Raw genomic sequence first — 21,590 nt, 5'->3', positions numbered from 1 at the left:
AAACAGCCTAGTTTTTAGGGCCAAATCCTCAGTTCATATACTGACATACCGCCATTAAAATCCTTGGCGTTAGACTGACTTACAGCTTCTGAGGGCCTGGCCCACAGTGCATATCTACAAAGCCAGGTAAGTGCCCCTTTGCCATGCAGTGACTAATATATAGTACACTCAACAATTTTAAGTGCGCATTTTCAAGTCAACAAGGAGCTGCTAACAAAGAAAAAAAACAATGCCTGCTTAGTCTCCTACTGAAGTCATGCGGAGTCTTGCCACTGACTTAGTGGCATCAGAATCAGGCCCAACAGCAGTCTGAATTTATACCTGAGCATGGACAACTATGACTTGGGGGAATTTTAGCCGCCCCTCCCCCCCAATTCAGTGGAACCCATTTGTCCAATCTAATTGGGACCAGGGCAAGATCAGATAATCAAAAATTTGGATAATCAGGAGAACGGGCAGGCTCTGGCAGTCAGCCCCAGGAGGCTAGGCTCCAACTGTCAGCCCCATCACCCTGGAGTGACAGCCCAAGCCCTGCTGCCCAGTTAGGTTAATACAGCGGCCGGATAATGCAGGCTTGGATAAATAAGGTTCTACTGTATTTATTAACGCAATCCTATATTAAAAGATTTCATTTTATCACCTGGAAAATACACACATGTTGTTTGTACTTCACTCAGTCACTCCTCATTTAGTAAGAATGGCATAGGATTGCAGAATTAAAAACACACACAATCCTTGGGCAAACTGGAGCACTTAGGTGGCCTCTTGGTTTTCTACAGTCACTGTGTTCTTTGTGAGACAGTCTAGAACATAGCAGACAGAAGGAAGAAAACACCCCACAGCTGATCCGCTGATTACACTGGAAAACAATTGCTTTTGCTTATTTCACCATGTGGGTTCCTTTCTCACCCAGAGATGCTGACAAGGCAATGGCTACAAATAAGACAGCAGCTGGAGGCTCTTTGACTCCCAGGCATGATGGGACTGATGCAAAAGGACAGCAAAGAATTCTGGGGGCTCCATGATGCCTGGCCTCCCCAGCCACATGAGTTCCATGAGCTTTTTTCCCCCCACAAAGAGACGAGCCAATCAAGAGGCTTTGGGAGTCAGCCCATAGGAGTGGCAGCTGGGTGGACCTATCCAGGTCTCCCTAGAGAGAAAGGCGATCAGAAACACACACACACACACACACACAGAAAGAGGATCATGCAATAAGAAGGGAAACAGCCAGCTTGGCTGCAGAAATAATGGGAGAAGCACAGCCAGCGAACCTAACCCAGGTACACAGAATTACCCTTCCCAAGGAGAGAAGACACTGTTTGCTGAGCCATGTCCCAGCCAGGGAAGAAAGGAGCTAGACCCTGCTGCAGGAAAGACCTTCGGCCTGGCCCTGGCTATAAGAGTCAGCTGACACCCTGGAGGAAAGAGAGAGACTTCAAACAATCGAGACCATCAGAGGGTGGTACCTCTCATGGACCGAAAAGAGCAAACTGGGAGTTATCAGAGGATTGTCCCTGCTACAATAATTAGATAGTGTAAAAACAACATTCAGCAGCTGTTTTATTATTTTTTAATTCCAGCCCCTCCCCCCATGAAGAATGGTCTACACCCTGGTTACACCCTGGAACATCTGATGAAGTGAGCTGTAGCTCACGAAAGCTCATGCTCAAATAAATTGGTTAGTCTCTAAGGTGCCACAAGTCCTCCTTTTCTTTTTGCGAATACAGACTAACACGGCTGTTCCTCTGAACCCTGGTTATGTAATCTTTTTCTTAGTAGATAATGATAGGATGCTCCATTAAGTTCCACGAACTAACATTTCTGGTTGCATCTGCGGTTGGGATGCACTAGTGTATTCTATAAACATCCCCAATAAAACAGTTGGGCAAAACAGAGAAAAGAAACCTCAGACAATGAATTCCGTGTTGTAATTGATAGACTGTCTATCCCCTCATTTTGCGGTAAATGTTCTTGGCAGCTGCTCCACCAAAATGCGATATTTGAGAATCGAAAAACGCTCTGTTGTCGATTCAGTTTACAGTACTTGTGCTCAGCAGGCCTGGCTCTTGGATATGTTAACTGACACTGTCTGTAAGACAATTTCTACTGAAAACAGAAACATCTGTACAAAGAAGTTGGCAAATTCACTATGCATTTTTGTTTTCATTAGAGTTTCTTCTGTTTCAGAAACCCATCCACTGCAAGGCTGAGTAAATGTGCTCATTATTTCGTTTAAAAAAACCACCAAAATACACGTGAGCACACGCACACAGAACTCGATGAGAAACAATCTTCATTTTGTTTGAGAGGCCATAGGAATTGGCTAGTTAACCAACCATAGTAAAATCAGGGATGTACAGTATTGTCCAAGCTCTGGAATGAGGGGATCTTAGACCAACACAAACAGAAAACCCACCTCTTGGTGTAGCTGTAAAGCTGTCAGTCACAGGATAGCTTAGATCAGGTTTCCAGAGTCTGAAACAAAGCAAATACCTCAGTTAGTTACAGCTACTAAAGGAAAAGGCTCTTCGATGTTAAACAGCCATTTAGTCCAGTTGAAGGTTATAAGGAGATTCCCAGGCCTTGTGAGGCAGCTGCTTTATTCTGGTAAAAAGTAAAGCATCCCTAGAAGGGGCATAGCCAGCTATAATGGGAGGAACATATGAGCATAGGGTGACCCAGCTGTGGTGTGAAACCTGTGTTGTAGCTCCAAGGACACCACCCTTCCTGGTTGCCAATGTAGAGGGGGTGGCCCGGGCTTTTCTGGGCTTCACCCATTTGGACTGTTGACAGCCAGTGCAAGTCAGAGCAGCTCTGCCTTCTGCTGCACTGACTTATGCCAGGGAACTGCAGATCCAGGATTGGGGGAGCACAGGTGGTTTAAAGCCACCTTTGCACATCCTTCCTCCCATCCGAATTGCTGTGTGTGCTCCTCACCCAGAGCTGAGGACCTGTGCCAAACTGTCTTTTGGGTGGGTTGGCATGACACCTTTTTAGAGAGAATCTTACCCCCTATTTATGCTCTCACTGAATAAAACATTTGTGACTCTATATTTAAGAAAGAAAAAATACCAGCAATTAAAATATGAGTCAACTAAGTAAATTAACAACTGTATTACAGCAGCCTCTAGTGTCGAACAGAGATCACGCCCCATTGTGCTAGGCACTGTACAGACACACAGTGATAGACCCTGCCAAGAAGGGCTCTATTAAGCAAAGGGTGAGAGAGGAAACATAGGTGAAGTGACCTGCATGTCTCTAGAGGAGCTATCCCGTACCCTACCCACTGGAACACACTGCCTTTCCAAAGTAATTTTTCAGACACTATTTAGTAATACTTGGTCAGTGTTTCATTTTCTCTGTGCAACATCCAGAGATATTTCCCCTCTCAGCAGGGTGGCCAATTTCCCTGGCTCGAGCCTGATTTGATAATGGACTAGAGGACTGAAAGAATTAGATTTCAAGATATTGGAAGCCACAGTTTAAGGCAAGTCCTTACAAAACTATATTTTATTGCTGGTCTAATCATTGTTAAATTAATAATAATGGGTTAATCACTAAATGTATGATAACATCTGAGCAAACAAATCACTTTCCTCACTGTTGGTAATATGAATGGCTCTTAGTGTAAAAACTGCATGAAACCTGGCTAATAAAAAGGGCTAGATCATCCCTTCCCACCCTAAATCCCATCCTTTCACAGATATCCCACCATACTAACCCTTCCACTCCTGGGAGAGACCACAGGGCTTGTCTCAGACATCCCCAGGAAACCTGACCCCACAAGAGTTCCACCCCCACCTCTCACCCTGGCATTCTGGCTCCATCGTACCACACTACCAGGGATTCTCCCAGGTCATGGTCCTCCTCAGATCTCCCAAAGAGAAGTCCTGCAAAAAGGCAGTACTGCCCCAGGCTACGTCCCCCGATCCCCACTCCAGGGACTCTCTATGAGCATTTTTCCCGCCTCCACCCACTCCTCCCGTGCTCCTGCTCACTCTCCACCCTCTCTCCCTGCACAGGCTCTGTGGGGTCTGGAGAGGGGCAAGCATGGTACTGGGAAGGTAAGCTAAGCCTCTCCCTTCCACATGGTGGAGAGAAGACATATGTGCAGAAGGTCGCTGTCACAGGGCATAGCTGCCCTGTAGCATTCCCTGCTGGCTGAGCCTAGGTCACTAGGCATTCCCTACCTCAATTCCCCCTCACCTGGGTTTTCTGCCTCTCCTGGGGATTCATGTGGCTCTGCCCTCCAGCTGGGTCGCTCTCAGAGTTCAATCTCCTTCATACAAGTTCTTTCACCCTGCTTGGGCTTCTCTTCAGCCCATCCCCTGAACTCAGCTCCCAGTCTCTCTGCTCTGGGATATAGCACTGACTTCCAGTCACTTCATGAAACAGCTTGCTCCCTAGGCTCTCTCTTTCAACCCTTTTATGAGGTCCAGGTGTTGCAGGCTGCCACCTGACCCCAATTAGTTCTGTCCCTTTAGGATTGGAGGCAGCTAATTATGGCACAGGCAGGGCTGATTGAATATGGCTGGTTAGCCACAGGCCGCCTGGCCATTAAAGGGGTAGGCCACCCTGTTACAGTCCCCCTTATTTCTAAATTAAGCCCAAGGTACTGGTTTAGCAAAGGTAGTAATGAGGGCACTAAGTAAGAAGTACCAAAGGCCAGCAAATGAAGAAAATGTGGGTAAAATGGCAGACCTGGCTGATCGCTCTACTGACAGCTGACTCACTTCAGGGAACCCTACGGGCAAATAAAATAACGTGTTCACAACGGCAACTCAATGCGACAAGACCTACAGATGCTGGTTCTTACTGCGCATCATATGGAAGTGCCACAGAATATCTTTAAGGAAGGAACATTGCCAAGGGGTTAAATGTCAGGGACTGGGAGTAAGGACTCCTAAGCGCTCTTCCTGGCTCGACAACTAACCTATTGTGTGACCTAGAGCAAGTCATTTAGACTCTCTCTTTCCTACTTCCCTTGCCCCCGCAATGTAAAATGGGCACAGTAATCCCTACCACCCTGCATAGGCATAATGAGGCTTAATTCATTATATTAAGTGCTTTGCAGTTCTTGGAAGGAAAACATCTACTATACATACAAACAATGTATTTATTATTATTTATGCACTGTGTTTCATTGCACTGCCTAAGTTTCCTTTCCAGCGTTAATCCAAGAAAAGGAATGCCTGCAGCTGCCCTGAACCACTGCGCTGCTATCCAAATGACTAACCACGGCCAGAGAGTGCCGGTAGCAAAAATGTCTTTGTTATTTAGTCATCGTGACTGAACAAAAACATATTAAAATCTTCATTGCTACACACGGGAGGGGGGAGGATAGACAAGATGACAAATATTCATAGGAATTCCACCTCTTTAAAGCTATTACACCAGACAATACTCCTGTGAGGTAGGGATTATATCTCCATTTTACGAGGGCCTGATCCAAAGACCACTGGAGTTAATGAGAGCCTTTCCACGGATTCCAATGGGCTTTGGATCAGGGTCATACTGAGTAACAGGCAGGATATGTGACTGCCCTAAGTCACAGCAAGTCAGCGAAGAGAACCGTCCTGGCTCTCAGTCTCCTGCTTTAATCATTAGACAACACGCTGAAAAGAAAAACAGATCGGTTTCATGTGTCAATTAGACAGACAGGACTTGTGAGAGGATGTAAGGTTTGAGGCGTAATCAAGAGGAGGGAAAAACCTGCTGATCTGCTTTCTCCCTCCTCTCTGTACCAGCAAACGAAGAGTCGGTCCCTAAAATATGTCAGTTGGGAGGGACCCTATCATCATTGGTTAACTCCATATGTCTGAGAAGAAAATTAACTCTAATCCTGTCAGACTCGCTGAATGAGATTTGTGTTCACCAGCTGTACTGGCCCTAAAATGTAGTGCTGTGTACTGAAGATTTGAAGTTCTTTATGAAGGCTGCTTCTTGCCCTAAAACATTCAGGAACTGCCAGTGAAAAAATGCTGCCTTTTAACAACTTGCCTCTAATCTTCCTTGCCTGGGCAAGACAGATGAGAAATGAGCAACAAACCCTGTCCAGCAGTCCCTGACCCCTCCCAGTCAGGTTTCAGATGAGGAGACTGTCTCCTGGTTTGGTATCTTGCGCTTAATCAGACACAGAAGCAGCTAACACAGAGACATAACTGAAGAGGCTCCAACAAATATGAATGTATTGCATCTTAAAGGCACAGTCCACATGTTTACTCCTGGTCAAGGACAAACGTCCAGGCTAATATTGCTGGATCCGCATGAAGTTTGACACCCTCAGTCCTGAGATGTTGCTGAGAGGGTGGGGATCACAGAATTCACGGAATTTTGGTGGTGCCTATATACTATGGTTATGAGCACAGCATAAAGAGAGACAGGCCCCTGTGTGCCTACCTTCTTCATTCACAGTAACTAAACGCCCTCACTTCTTTTACCACCTCAAGGGCTTTAAGAATCACAGGCCTTACTCATCGGTTTTTGGTGCACACCCAGTGCAAATTTAGGAAACGACTCCTAATAAACAGGGCCACACCAATGTCTCTGACTCAGAGCAAACCAATTAGCGACTCTGTGTATTGGCATTTTTTTATTCCACTCATGGTGACTAATAAAATTAGAGGTGTTTTTAAAGGACATACCTATATGGAATTCTTACCCTCCTTCCCTTAAATCTAATTGGGCAATGCTATCATTTTTGTGTGAACTACAAAAGAGAGAGTTTAGAATGACACCTCTGGTGGTTGAAGTCTTCCATCTATCCAGCATGGGCAACAGCAGTGCAAGATTGCCCCACAAGATCGGTGGATCTCAGTCAGGCGCTGGAGGGGATACCTTGTCATTCTCCAAGCCCTTTTTCTCATTGCAGAGACTGACAAACACAGGTACCAATTTGTGACAGATGTAGAGATAGGATCAGCAATGTGATCCGCTGCCACCGGACTGAGACCACGACACATTTCACAGAGCGACTACATCTGCCTCTTGCTAGCCATGGAAATGTCCAAGACTGCTTTGTCCCATGACATTCTCAGTCAAACAACAAAGTAGAATGAGGAAAGAATGTACTCAAAGGGCCCTTTCCCAGAAAATACTAAAAGGCTAATTCACAAGGTTCATGTCTGACCAAGGTTCATGTCTGAAGCCCGTTGTGACAGCCAGGCACACACACAGTTCTATGTGGAAGTAAAATAAATGAATCTTCTGTTACTTCTTTAAACCAGAATTTCCTTGGGAGCACAACTTTATCTCTGTATGGGGGAAGGATATTCTCAACTACCTCAATACTTCCATTAGCCTCTCTGAGTCCCTCAAACTTTTACAGGTTGTGAAGAATGTTACAAAACAATTTGGACTGTCCACACATAAGGAAGAATCTGTAACAGCGTAGCTCTGAATTGAAGGAACTGAGTAACAGAACAGATATTTGGAGCATTTTCCCTGAAGTGCAAAATAAATTGACACGCAACATTATATTGTTAATAGGAGCTCAGAGTTTGGTTTTCTGAATGCTATACTGAAAATTTGTTTCCTAAATGTTAATCTCTCAGTTTTAGGGAAAGGAATTAACATGATCAGTAAGTTTTCACACAGTAAGTTGTCAGTAAAGCCCTACGGCCTCTTTCTGTTTAAAACTTTCTATGATTTCCAGATTACTCTTTTAAAAATTCTCAAGCGTGATCAGTGTTGCCCTAATTCTGCTTCCATTGAAGTCAACGGTAAAATTCCCACCGACTATAATCGGAGCAGAGTTAGGCCAATGATAAGCACTTTTGGAAATCTCACCCCAAATAAACATTCTGAGCCTGTTTCTGTTCTTATTTGCATGGAATGTGGTCCCTTGTAACTCTCCCTATTTTTATGGAGTTACTCTGGATTTACATGGGTGAAATTAAGATCAGCATCAGGCCTTCTAAATCTATTACTTGTCTATAAAATTTTCAAGCCATATTTTCATCTGCATTGTTTTGGTGAACAGAAGAAAGTTTGTGCCAAACACAGGTTTGATTTTAGCATATCAGAAAAAAAGCTACTGACAATGTTTTATACATCAACTCCTTTCATTTGTAGTTTTCTTTATTCTTTTTCTAATATTCCTCTTCTAGAGCGTTCAATTTCCTATTAAATTGTTCTAAGAGTAAGGTCACAGATACAATACATATCCATTTACAAATGCAGATATTATTTATTATTTGTATTACTGTAACCATAGGCACCGACTCCATGGGTGCTCCAGGGCTGGAGCACCTACGGCAGTCCCACTGATCAGCTCCTCCCACTCAGGCCTGCTGGTGGCCCCACCAATCAGCACCGCTCCCTCCCTCACAGCACCTCCTGCCCACTGCAGATCAGCTGTTTAGTGGCATGCAAGAGGCGCTGGGGGCTAGGGGAAGGAGCGAGGATGGGGTACACTCGAGCAGGGGGCAGAACGGGGGCAGGAAGAGGTGGGGCAGGGGTGGAACAGGGACATAAAGAGGCGGGGCGGGGGCCTTGGAGGAAGGGATGGAGTGCGGGCAGGGCCTGGGACGGACCAGGGGTTGAGCACCCGCAGGGAAAATGGAATGTCAGTACGTATGACCATAACATCTAGGAGCCCTAGTTATGAACCAGGACCCAATGATGCCATTAGTTTTATTACAATCCAAAAGGTAATGTGCAATTTTCAACTATGAGACTTACAGAACTCACTGGAACTCCATTTCCTCTTTCACAAGATAAAATATTAAAGGGTAGGAGTCCAGTTAGTAGAAATCAGCATAGCTCCAGTGAAGTCAAGGAGCTACACAATTTAAACCAGCTGAGGATCTGCCCCATATGTTTATCTCAATGCATCATGCAATGAAACAAGTTGTTCTTAGTTCTGGAATAATGAAAAGGATGTTTGAAATGTATCTTTGGTTTCTTTTTTCAAAAAAATAAATTCTTGGAGTGTATCCAATATAATTACTTGAAATTCCTTATAGTTACTCACAAGGCCTGATCCGGCACCCTTAAAATCAATGGCAGTTTTGCTATTGACTGCAATGGGAACTATGCCTCTTAAAGGATATACACCATCAAGCAATTAAATGAATGAAGTATCATTTGGAAAAGTGTACGCAGTATGTAACAATGACACTTTCTAACTCAATAGATCTGCTCCCTATATGTATTAAAAGGTACTAACTATTGACTACAGTGAGAAAAAATACATTTTTACTGCTGTACTACCATAAGTACTTATATGGCCCCATTCCCATAGTATCTGAATAATTCACAACCTGTAGGTATTTATCTTCATGACACCCTCGAGAGGTGGGGAAGTGCTATTATCCCCATTTATAGATGGTTAGCGGAGGCTTAGAGAGATGAAGGCCCAGATCTAGGCACCTAACCCCAATGAAATCAATGGGAATTAGGCACCTAAATACCTTTTAGGATCTGGACATAAGTGATTTCCCCCAGATCACACAGGATGTCTGTGTTCCAAGGTAGTGCCCTAACTGGACCATCCTTCCTCCTCTACAGAAGAAAGAGAGCTACTAGTGAGTATGCTGGATGCTATTTGGGTACTCAAGGGTGAAATAAACTGATTCTGGCTTTACAGAAGATCTAAGCAACAATGAAGTTATGGAGGAAGTGAAAATCCAGCCCTTACTTTGTTTCACATTAAAGGGCAATATTGTTATCTCAACAGGAACTACAATTACTTGCTGTGCTCTCAGAAAAGAATCCCTTAACACGGAGAGAACATTCCCTTCAAGCTGCAATTTCCCATTGTCTCCCCATCTTGGCTGGCAGCAGTACAGAAACCCGTGCCCTGCAAGGAGAGAAGCCCTACATTTTACAGCCTTCTCAGGCAGTGAGTGACCTCACTTACTTAATCAGGATATAGCTAAAGCACTCACAATCCTTTTAAGAACTCAAAAGTGCTCGATTCATCTGAGACCCTTGGAAAGGGATGTTTTTCCACACAGCTTTGCTTCTCCTTTCTCCCCCAAGACCTGCCCTGTGCAACATGCTGTGGAACAAAGCACCCCAGATAGGGATACAATCATGCATTACAATAGGAAATCCTCTGGCTGGAGCAAGCACCTGAAATGTTTGGGGATTTCTCGCACCCTGAAGGCACTAATGTAGGAAACAGGCAAGCTCTTTCTTACATGTTGGAAGTCCAGATCTTCCTCCTATTCAATATTTCCCCAATGGCTGTGACAAAAAAATTTAAAATAATAATACCAAGGCTTACTTGCTGAGAGGATCTCTCTGCCTCTCATCCATCTGGTTTGACCCTTATACCATGCATCAGTCCCTCAGATCTCTAGCAATCATAACCTATATCCCAGTGATTGCTGAATCAAATGGAAATTTGCTCCAGAGTTCAGCAAACTGATGCTAAAGCCACTCATTAAAAAAATCCACAAAAGAGCTACACAACCTTTCCAGGCCGATAACCATGGCCCCAATTAAGGGCCTAATGGTTGAGAAAAAATTGTTACCAACCACCTTAAGCCGTTTCCTTTAGGCAATTGCCAAATTATGGAAATATATCAAGCAAAACTAGACTAAAGCAACCCAAAAACAAAGGAAGAGCCAAATGACTCAATTTCTAAGACTGAGGTCTATTTAGAGGTTTCCAAACTGGAGATCCATTGCTTTCCATAAAGTTTGTAAATTCCACAAATGTGAAGGATTACTTTGGGAAATGCTTTCTTCGTAATGAAATTATTCAAGTTAGCTTCTGATTACATTACAAGCCTAAAAGACTCCAATAGGGTCTCTCTTTTCAAAATAGGTGAATAGGATTCTCAACCATCTTTGCAAACATTGCCTTTCTAGACATTCCCTAACCTTACATGCATTTTGATCCATGCATCATACAACAGGAATATACAGCATGCTACACTAAATAGGACATTTGCCAATGGAAACCACACAGTTTCCACTGTTAACGTGTATTCTAAACAAAGGAAATCTGGGGTACCTCTTTGCAAATACTGACTTTTCAACAGGGGCTGGATTAAATCATTGGCCTGTGCAGTCCAATACCATGCTGCTGGCAGTAACCAAGGGTTAATTTGTCCTCTGAAAGTGAACCCAGCACCCATTCACACACAGAGATGCACCCAGCCAATTGCGTTGTGCTATAAATGGAAGGAAAAGCTCTTCCTGACCCTTGTCAATGACCTTGTTGCCTAGGTTAGAGCTGCAAAATCATTACCAATCCTGAATACCTGTGTAGGACCAGACTCTCAGCTGATGTGAACTGGTGCAGCTCCATGACTTCCATGGCGTTATGATGATTTACACCAGCTGAGAATTTAGTCCCTAATCTCTAGGACAGAGATGGGCAAACTACGGCCCGCGGGCCACATCTGGCCAGAGGGACTGTCCTGCCCGGTCCCTGAGCTCCTGGCAGGGAAGGCTAGTCCCCGGCCCCTCCCACACTGTCCCCCTTCCCCCACAGCCTCAGCGCAACGTGCTGCCAGCACTCCGGGCCACCGCTCCTGCCAGGCAGCGCAGCGGTGGTGTGGCTGGCTCCGGCCAGGCGGCGGGGCATTGCTGCGCTGAGCACCATGGTAAGGGGAGGTTGGATAAGGGGCAGGGGATCCTGTGGGGCAGTCATGGGACAGGGAGGGTTGGATAGGGAGTGGGGCCCCAGGGGGGCAGTAGGGGCAGGGGTGTGGATAGGGGTCGGGGCAATCAGGAGACAGGGAGCAGGGGGGGTTGGATGGGGGGGTGGGATCCCGGGGGGCGGTTAGGGGCCAAGGAGCGTTGGATGGGTCGGGAGTTTCAAGGGGGGCGGGAAGTGGGAGGGGGCAGATAGGGGGCGGGGGCCAGGCTGTTTGGGGAGGCACAGCCTTCCCTACCCTAGCCCTCCGTACAGTTTCTCAACGCTGATGTGGCCCTCAGGCCAAAAGGTTTGCCCACCGCTGCTCTAGGACCTGGCAAAGCCGCACTATACTACTGCCCCAATCAATGTATTTTTTCAGTCAGCCACTCATTTAAGTATTGTATTGCATAAAACAGAATGACTTCCCAATAGCAAGACAGGGTTTTGGATTAGAGATTTTTTTTTCTGTTCTGGGCTAATAAAGATAAAAGGAAATGAATATATTCTAGGCCATAAGCTTTTTGGAGCACTGTCTGACTTGATATCTCTGCTTTGTACAATGGAGAACACATTGTTGGTGATCAGCAAATAATTAATGGTGCATGATTTTCTCTTAACAGATGACATGCATCTTTAGAATATTTTTTTTGTAAATAAATTATTCTGGCAGATTTGCAATGTACAATTAACAAATTGGAAGAATTTTGTCCTTCAGCCATCATTAAAAATAGATTTAAAACAAATGCAAACACTATGTATTAGTAAATGGGAGGCATAAATGTCTCGTCAATTGTGCATTGCAATCAAAATATCTGACTGTCCTGTTCAGTGGTAGCCTGACTTGAAGACTCTGAAGCATGATGAAGTTGCAAGTGAGATACTCCTGGAGACATTTTCCTTTCAGGTCAGAACTGAGCTCAGTGGAGAGATTTGGAAGACCATCTCAATGTATCTGCTTGAATATAGTAGACACTTGTTTATAGGGAGGCATGAAAGGATTCAATTTTTATTCACAAACATCAGGAAGTGTCAATTTCACTGTACACACAAATCTACATAAAAATATTTCCAATCGATAATAACTGAAATTTGTAGATAGGCAAATACAAAAAATTCTGCTTGAGAACTCATCAGAGTCCCACCTTGTTGTGTATAAAATGTGTCATAATGCCGGTATTAAGTAATTACTGTCTGACCTCCCCCCACCCAATTTCACGCAACTGTGAAAATGTAATCATTTTTTAAAGATCTTTATTTACATCTCAGCATCAATATTAGTTGTCAAAATTATAAAAAAATAAAAATAGAATTCTTCCAAGCCTACTTACAGGTAACTCTCAACACTTTTATATATCTATGCTTAAGTATCCAATGACCTTTCCTCTCCTTTTACACCATTAAAAATTAAAAGTCAAATCTCTCTCTTCAAGGGTTAGTCTTAAAAATTTGCTTCCAGACTCACAAAGCAAAACATATTCTTTTACCTAACAAATGAAATGTACACCCACAAATATTGAAATATTAAAATTCTGCCTTTAGGGGTGGTGGTGTATGTATATATAAAAATCATAAAAACCTACATTAAAAAAGCTACAAAAACTACATTAAAACATTATTAAGGTTGCAAAGTCAAGCACTCAAAAGTTATGAAATACCTTCTGTGTATGCATGATAGCCTTTAATTGCACAATCACATAATATTTTTTCCACAGGGCCCCTGTCTCATTCAGTGCTCTGGGGATGAATCAGGGCTGTGTATTGAAGGAGACTGTTGTCTGTAGGACACCTGCCTCATTTGTAGCAGACGTTTGCAAGGTGTGTACCTATTGTAGATCCAGGGAAAACATCAGGCCAAAGCCCGCTCATAACTAAAGGCCCTCCCCCTTAGCCAGGGAGACAAACTAGTGGTTCTGGGTTGCAAAGTATAAAGTAAATGAGGTAGGGGATTGCAGGAAGAAGAAGGATGGTCAAGGCAATAGGAATGCTGCCCTTGAGAACCAGTTTCTATCCCTGCCTGTGTCACCAAGTTCCTACATGATGCTGGGCAAGTCACTTAAACCAAACCTTTCACAGGTAGTCACTAAGAGAGGTGGTCACTTGAGATCCTGGGGTCTGATTCATAGATGTACTCATCACTAAGTCAAAGGGGATGGTGCTTGAACATATAAAGTGCTAGCTAACGCTAAGAATTCTGAAAGCCAGGTCTTGGGCATCTCAAATTGGGCACCCAAAATTATGTACTTTTAACCTTAATCTCTCTGCCTCAGATTGCTCTCTGTGAAATGGGGATAATACCACCCCCTCACCTCACAAGGGTGTTGTGAAAATTAATGTATTAATATTTGTGAAGCACTTGGATTCTATAATATAAGTGCCATAGAAAAGCCTATGCAGAAATTAGTAATTCAGTCTTCACAGCAGGGTTTGAATAGTAAGCAACAAATAAAGCACACACCAGACAACAAAGGAGAAAACAAAATATAGTACAGCTGCTCACTACGTGAGCACTGTCCATTCTGTGCACGGAACGAGGCCGGGGTCCTGTGGAAAATATAATATGTGCTCACATAATTAAAGACTGTACCATAATACACACTTGGGGGCTGAATTAAGGTTGTACAGGCAACCATAATTCTGGCAGTTCCTAACTTCTGAGTGTTTGACTTTGTAACCTTAATAATGTTCTTTTAATGTAGGCTGGGGGTGTGTAATATATTATACAGATACCACAGAGGTCCGTGAATTAGGGATCCATTTTTCACCTGAATATGACGGAGGAGGCACTGTCCCTGTCATTCGTGCTGTCCAAGCTATTTCGCTGCCATCCTGAAGCCTATGTGGAAGGTGATGTGACTTTGTTTTCATTAGTAAAATGGAAGCTTAATTTTTAATTAACTGTTTTAATAAGAGAATCCATTTTTTATCTGGAAAAAACTGTTCGTGATGTTCAATGGCTAAAAGGGTCGTGAATGAAACGGAATGGTGTGACAGATACAATCAATTACAAATACTGCTGAGGGTTAAAGCGAAGTTGGGGTGTTCGGAATGCATAGTTAGGCTTACTGAGTGTACACATCCAATAACCATTCACATACAACAAAAAAGCAAACTAGTTCAAATCTGGTTATGAAATCATTTGAAAGCTGATTTATTAGATATTAACTTTTAATGGGCAGGCAACTGCCAATCCATTTTTTTAAAATACCTCATTCAGAAATAATATTCGAAAGAAGATACAATACAGAGAACAAGAAAGGATACACGTTTTGTTAAAATGGTGTCAATCAATCGGTGACATAATGGGTGGTTTTGAATGGACTCTCCCGGTAGTACTCTCTCCTCAGGATTCAAAATATTGTTTTATGGCTACAGGTATGAAGACTTTGCTTTGGTGTATTTGGAAATGACAAATTTACGAATTACTTCTTCCTACTTTTTAAAGGTGACATTTTCAAAGGCACCTGGGGAGTCCAGCATGGAACTGCCACTGTATTTTAATGAGACAAGGTGAGTAATTTTAATGGGAGTTAGGCACCTATATTAGGTGCCTTTGAAAATCTTACCCTAAAGTCCTAAGCTAACCACTGAAACAATTATCCATCTTATGAGTAAAACAAATTCGGCCCAGACCCTGCAAACCTTTACTCATGAAAGAAGTCCCTACTCACACCAGCAATCCCTCTGGCTTCAATGAGGCATATTGTATAAGGGCTCGCAAGGCTGCGGCCTCAGTCCCTAACAAAGAAAAATAGAGCATTGCACAGAAATTATGAAATACACCATTTTACTTGCAATGGTACATAACACTTTCAGTTTCTTGCACAGGCCCTGCAGAATAATCTCTTTGGAAGTATATCTTTTAATGGGTTTGGGGTGAAAGGGCTTAGAAGCAGCATATGTAACTGCAATATTAACAAAATTAGACTATAATTACAGAAATTACAGAAGACTTATTGATTCAGGGCACAGTTCTTCTGACAGGGCAAATGGCACTCACACAAGAGGGCAGAGGGATGAAAGACGCACACAGGCTGAGGCAATTTGAGGTGATTACATAACAGCAGCCATGTCAAAGAGCACAGGGTTTATGGGAAAGCTGTAAATTGTTCAGTTTTTAACCCTTTCCCTCTCCAATAACTAACTTATTAAATACATGGGAGGAGCATTCCTTGATCAAGCTGTGCTAAAGATAGTTTTCAAATAAAACAACTTGGAAATTTTAAGCATCCATAACCAGATATTCTGGAACTACTATGTAGTTTACTCAACACTGTTGCAATCATAATACTCCTCGTCCCACTGAAACACAACAGACACTTCTAGAGTGTGAAAATGATATTGATCTAGTTCCTCAGCTGATGTAAATCAGTGTGGCACTGTGGTGATTTATCCCCAGCTAAGCATTTGGCCCCTTAATTTTACTTTTAAACACAGGCTGATAGAATAGATTTCTATTCTAAAATCCTGTACCCTGGACTTTCTCCCCACTGTATTTTCCACTGAATGCATCCGATGAAGTGAGCTGTAGCTCACGAAAGCTTATGCTCAAATAAATTTGTTAGTCTCTAAGGTGCCACAAGTACTCCTTTTCTTTCTGCGAATACAAACTAACACGGCTGCTACTCTGAAACCTGTACCCTGGATAACTCTGAGGTTTTGATCTTCAGTGGTGGTTTTGGGTGCATCAACATCTCTCTGAAGGCCAAATTATGTCTGCCTGGCACATAGTTGCTTAGATCTTCCAGTGCACATTGAATCAAACAAATGTGAAGCATGTTACTGTACTGCTTATGCTGACACCATGTAAATCAGGAAACATTTTGTTCATCTCATTAAAAGTTTGATGCCCCTTATCTATCATGGGGTCTACTGTAATTGTAGGTTTCAGCAAGTAAAGTAGTGAAAAAACACCAGCAAGATTATTAACAACGTAATGCCATGGGGGATGGCACAAAAAGAGAAGGAAGGTTCTATTGTTTATTTCAATGCGAAGTCCGTACTCAGAGTTGTAACCTTCTTCACCGAGTATAGATAAATGCTACACATCTGAGCACTACAGATGACTTAAGTCTACAAGTTGGAGGGACCTAAACGCAGGTATCTAAACAACGGCAATAGGTACCTAAACTCTCGATTGGGTGTCCAAATCATCTGTTAGGTGCCAAAAATAGCTATTTAGGACCTATTGATATAGGCACTTACATTTATGCACCCAAACCTGAAAATTTAGCTCTACATTGTTTTGAGACTGAAACTTTGATACATGTAACTAGGTCAGCTGTTCACCATCACAGACCTTTAAGCCAAGATGAACTGCTCTAGAAATACGGCTTGGCAATCTGACTGCTGCATGAAACTTTATTTTAAGGATATTGCAATGTGACTGTACCCTCAACTTTATTAACTATCCTTCCTGTTTTACAATTAGGTTACAAGTAAATAAGCAAATAATCTGGCAGATAGGGACTTGGGCCCAGATCCTCAACAGCATTTGATTTCAATGGTAGTTAGGCACCTAAATACCTTTGAGCATCTGAGCCTTATCATTCTTAATGATGATTCTCTGGCCTCTTCCTGCCACCAAACTCTAGATCTATCTATTTGCACTGACACTGTATTTATATTTTTTAGTTTTTCTTCCTCTCCCAGGTGAATCCATGTGAGTCACACCCTACTGCCTGGCCTTCATCAATATGTTTAATTCTCATTTTCAGATTTGTGTGACCAAATCCAGCCAGAATGAGCTCATGCTGCCAAGAGCCTAAGCATCTGTTTCCATCTGGGCCACTCCCTTTTCATCCCTAGTAATATTATCCCAGACTTCTCCCTCAGATGGAAATTCAACTTCCCCATCTGTAATTGCCAGCCACTCCCATCTCCTTTAGTACTACATTAGTACCTCCTTCCTCCTACAGTCTTCAAATACCTTTCCCAATATCAAGTGACTCTGGACAGCCTTCCAACTACATTATAGACAAGTGTAATCTGGCTCTTCAAACATTCCTTTACTGCTTTCAAAATTGCTACCAGACTTGTAAGCCTGGTGTTATAACAATGGGTGGTAAGCACATCACAGAGTGGATGAAATGACAAGACATGTTTTTCTATAGTTTTTTTTTTTCCAGTTATCACTGGCAACATTTTATCTCAAGAGTTTCAAGTTATAAAGATGCACAATCCAATATCTCTGATGTACGGATGCCTCTCCTTGGTAGCTGATCACAATAACACACTTTCTCTTCCACACAACACCTGCCAATTCTAGCCCTGAGGCAGGCATGTGATAAATTGAATAGCGACAAGTTCTCTCTCTGCTGTCATCCTGTAGACACTCAGTGAATAGCTATTTCACTGAACTCCTGATAATTACTCCAAGCAGGGCAATTCTGTACTCGCCCAAAAAAGAGAGTCTAACAGAGTAAATAGCCAGGCCAAAAAAAACAAACAAACAAACAAACAACAACAAACAAACAAAAACCACTGGATAACTATTAAACTACATTCACTTATACTTATATACACAGATTCATCAAGCTGATAAATATGAGTAGCACTTATTTTGTACTCCCTAACTTAAAGGCAATTGTCATGACAGCGAGAGTAATTGAACAGTAACTGGCTAATTCTGTCCAGAGAGGACAATATACGGGAAGGAGCACCAGTCAAAAGAAGAAAAGACCCATAGTATGAAAAGGCCTCACCACCACCAAGCACTTTGACCGTCTGCCTGACCCGTCTAGTAATGGAAACTGAAGGCACTGATCAGATTTAATTATCCATAGTGCACCTGATCTAAATACACGTTGGGGCTCTCTAACAATAGACATAATATCATGGCAGTTATATCACTCAGGCAGAACATCAGATCAGTTTATTTATGGAAGCAATGTTTTAGAAGATGTAGAAATGCATACAATAGCACAAAACCTTCAGGAATACATCTGGCATACCGAGGGAGACTGTGTTACATGGCCATAGGCCACAGCTAAGGGAAAAAATGGCAGGACAGTGAAACATGCCTGGAGGACCACAACCAAAAGATGACCTGCTTTCTTTACTGATCACTTTATCCAAGTTTTCCCTGCACAATTGTATTCTCTCTCTACTTGGTAACTTAAAAAGTACTCTTAGCTTCTCAGCCTGAGAGTACATGTATCTCGTAGGAATTAGGGATACGGTGTGTAATACAGACAAGCAATGGCTTATCCAAAAATAACTGGGAACATTTTCCCCATTTCTGAACATAATTCCTATTTTTTCTGAATGAAAAATTAATTGCAAAGAACTATTTACAATTTTGCCTCCACGTGGAGATAAATCATGATCACAGTTTCTATTAATTTCAAATGTGTGTTTCCTCTTTAAAAGAAAGTATCTCTAACTTTCCTAACATCTGGTAACTCTGAATGGATACCTTTGCCTTTATCAGTCAGAACTGTGTAGTGCAGTGATTCATGTTCATGTAACACTTTAAATCTTTCAGCTATCGATTTCTTCCCTGTCAATCTCTGAAGCGCCTTAATTATTTGGTAACCTGCTACAACAGGAATTTCTTTACAAGACAGCTACTACATATGTGGGCCTTGGCATATAGGGAATCCATTTTGCTAAAAGATTTCTTTGTCAGATCTTTGTCAATTGATCTGGAAGCTAGCCAGAGGATACATAGCAGATTTAGAGCCCAGGACACCTTTAGAACAGTTTTGTAGATAGGTGTTTTTCAAAATTTTACCCTGAGTCACTGGGAAAAATCACTGGTGCTTCAGCACCTAGATCACTTAGGTGCTTTTGAAAAATGTACCCTTAGATCATCAATCCCTTTAAAAGTTACATCATTAAACTGAAAGAAAAAATGCTTTTAAAAGTATTTCTTCTAAGACATCTATCACTTTGGTATCTAAATGTCACTTACAAACTGTATAATATTGACAATGCATAATTTCTAGTTGTTTGCATTCTTAAAGGAAAGGGTTCTTTAAGATGTTTAAGGGAGGAGATATAACTGTGTTACAGGTAACAGAAGATCTAATCAATGTTAAATTACAGTAACCATGACATCTTATGTTAAGGCTGATCCAAAAAAACCTTTTTATATGCCAAGACCCGAGTCCAGGGCTCTGAATTTCTCCTACATAGTTAATGGCATCATTCAGTTACAATGAAGCAGGTCTCTGTATTCCTTTCACAGTTTTAAGAGCTACTGAGGTCATCAGCTGTTGCACAAGAAACAGAACCCTTGTCAGTGAAGTAAAGAGCCAGCATCCATCAAAGCTCCTGAGCTTGTGCTTAATTTTAAGCGGTGAGTAGTCCTATTGACTTCAATAGCACTACCCACAAACTCAACATTAAGCACAAGCTTAATTTTGCTGGAATGCGGCCTAAATAAATGAAATTCCAAATTTGGGGGGGGGGGAGGTTAAGTGAAAAATTAGCAATCCAACCTCTCTATATATGTAAACACACATGTGTAATATTTAAACTTACCTGTGTGTATTTGGACATGTTGTACACGGATAGACACACACACACACGTTTCCTTCCTGGCTTGCCAAACCAAAATTAAGGGGTGATTCAGACCAGAGCCATTTTTATCCAGCTACCAAGGTCTGGGGGCACGGGAGAGAATAAATGGTACTATGGTACTAATTTTGGCCCTTTTCTACTCAAAATGGGATCTAAAGCTGAAGTATCAATCTCATTCCTTGTGAACTCTACAATGATCAATGGGCTATCACCAGCAGGAGAGTGAATTTGTGTGTGGGGGTGGAGGGTGAGAAAACCTGGATTTGTGCTGGAAATGGCCCACCTGATGATCACTTTAGATAAGCTATTACCAGCAGGACAGTGGGGTGGGAGGGGGTATTGTTTCATATTCTCTGTGTATATTTAAAGTCTGCTGCAGTTTCCACGGTATGCATCCGATGAAGTGAGCTGTAGCTCACGAAAGCTCATGCTCAAATAAATTGGTTAGTCTCTAAGGTGCCACAAGTACTCCTTTTCTTTTTGCGAATACAGACTAACACGGCTGTTACTCTGAAACCATCTACAATGATCATTCATCCAATAGAAAGAGACTAAATCCCACTGTCAGATGCAGAGTATGGATCTCTTATGCACACTGGGGCCCATCTCTCTTGCATGTTATACACTAAATCCATTGGGGGGACCCATCCCATAATATGCAACGGAGTTCTGCCCTGAAGACCCCTAAATGTGGAAAAATCTCAGTGGAACATCAGCATTCAGGGCTGTTTAAATCAATCTAGAGTTACCTACGAAGTCCCTCAGTTGGAGGCCACATATGGAAGACGCACATTTCAGTGCGTGTCTTGCCATGCAAAGTGTGGGAGGTGAGTGGATGGGGGATAAAGAGGAGAGATGATAAGAACTATGTGCAGAATTGCTGTTACTGTTTGTGTATTTAGGGGGAATAGTGCCCACAGGTATCCTATTAAACATGGCGACTGGCAATATGTCTCTGCCAGGGCCTGTGTAACAAGGGAGATACCTCGAATCCTGAGGGAGCTCAAGGTATTGGGCCTTGATCTACAACAGGGCTAGACCGATTTTCACCAGCTGAGGTTCTGGCCATCATTTCAAGAGAGCTCTCCGTGAGCACAAAGTAGCTCCTGCACCAGACCACACAGCGCTTAGGCATGAGAAATAAATAGCACACTTGAATCAGTGGAGGCCTCATGACCTGGGAGCCACCTATGTCTTCAGGGATGGCAGGCTTGTCTGGACTGGGCCTGCCAGAAGTAGATACAGACCTGGAAGAGATGACTCAGATAGACAGCTGGTGGGACTGTGGAACGAACAGCACCTCTGTGTGGTTAAGGAAGTTTTTTTTAAAAGAAAAAAGTAAGAGGCTAGTTGGCCTCACTAATGCAGTGGTCTAATAAGCTCTTTGACGGCTGGAAAATAGCAAGTACTTTCTATGGACATTTTCAAAAGAAGTTGAAAAAAGTTGTTTTTTCCTAAATTTTGTAGAAAT

General features: G+C 42.6%; 1 protein-coding gene across 22 annotated transcripts in view; it reads right to left on the bottom strand.

Moving 5' to 3' along the window:
• MAP2 (microtubule associated protein 2) overlaps window positions 1-21,590 on the bottom strand; it is a 341,589-nt gene that overhangs the window by 272,899 nt on the left and 47,100 nt on the right. For all 22 annotated transcript variants that reach the window (XM_073306664.1, XM_073306661.1, XM_073306670.1 and 19 more), the window contains exon 2: window positions 2,417-2,475. The gene's annotated coding sequence lies outside the window, so the exon portion shown is untranslated. The remainder of the gene's footprint in view (window positions 1-2,416; window positions 2,476-21,590) is intronic.

This window comes from Lepidochelys kempii, chromosome 11 (genome assembly GCF_965140265.1).
Source record: "Lepidochelys kempii isolate rLepKem1 chromosome 11, rLepKem1.hap2, whole genome shotgun sequence".
Lineage (NCBI taxonomy): Eukaryota > Metazoa > Chordata > Testudines > Cheloniidae > Lepidochelys > Lepidochelys kempii.
This window is presented reverse-complemented; position numbering and strand designations above follow the sequence as displayed.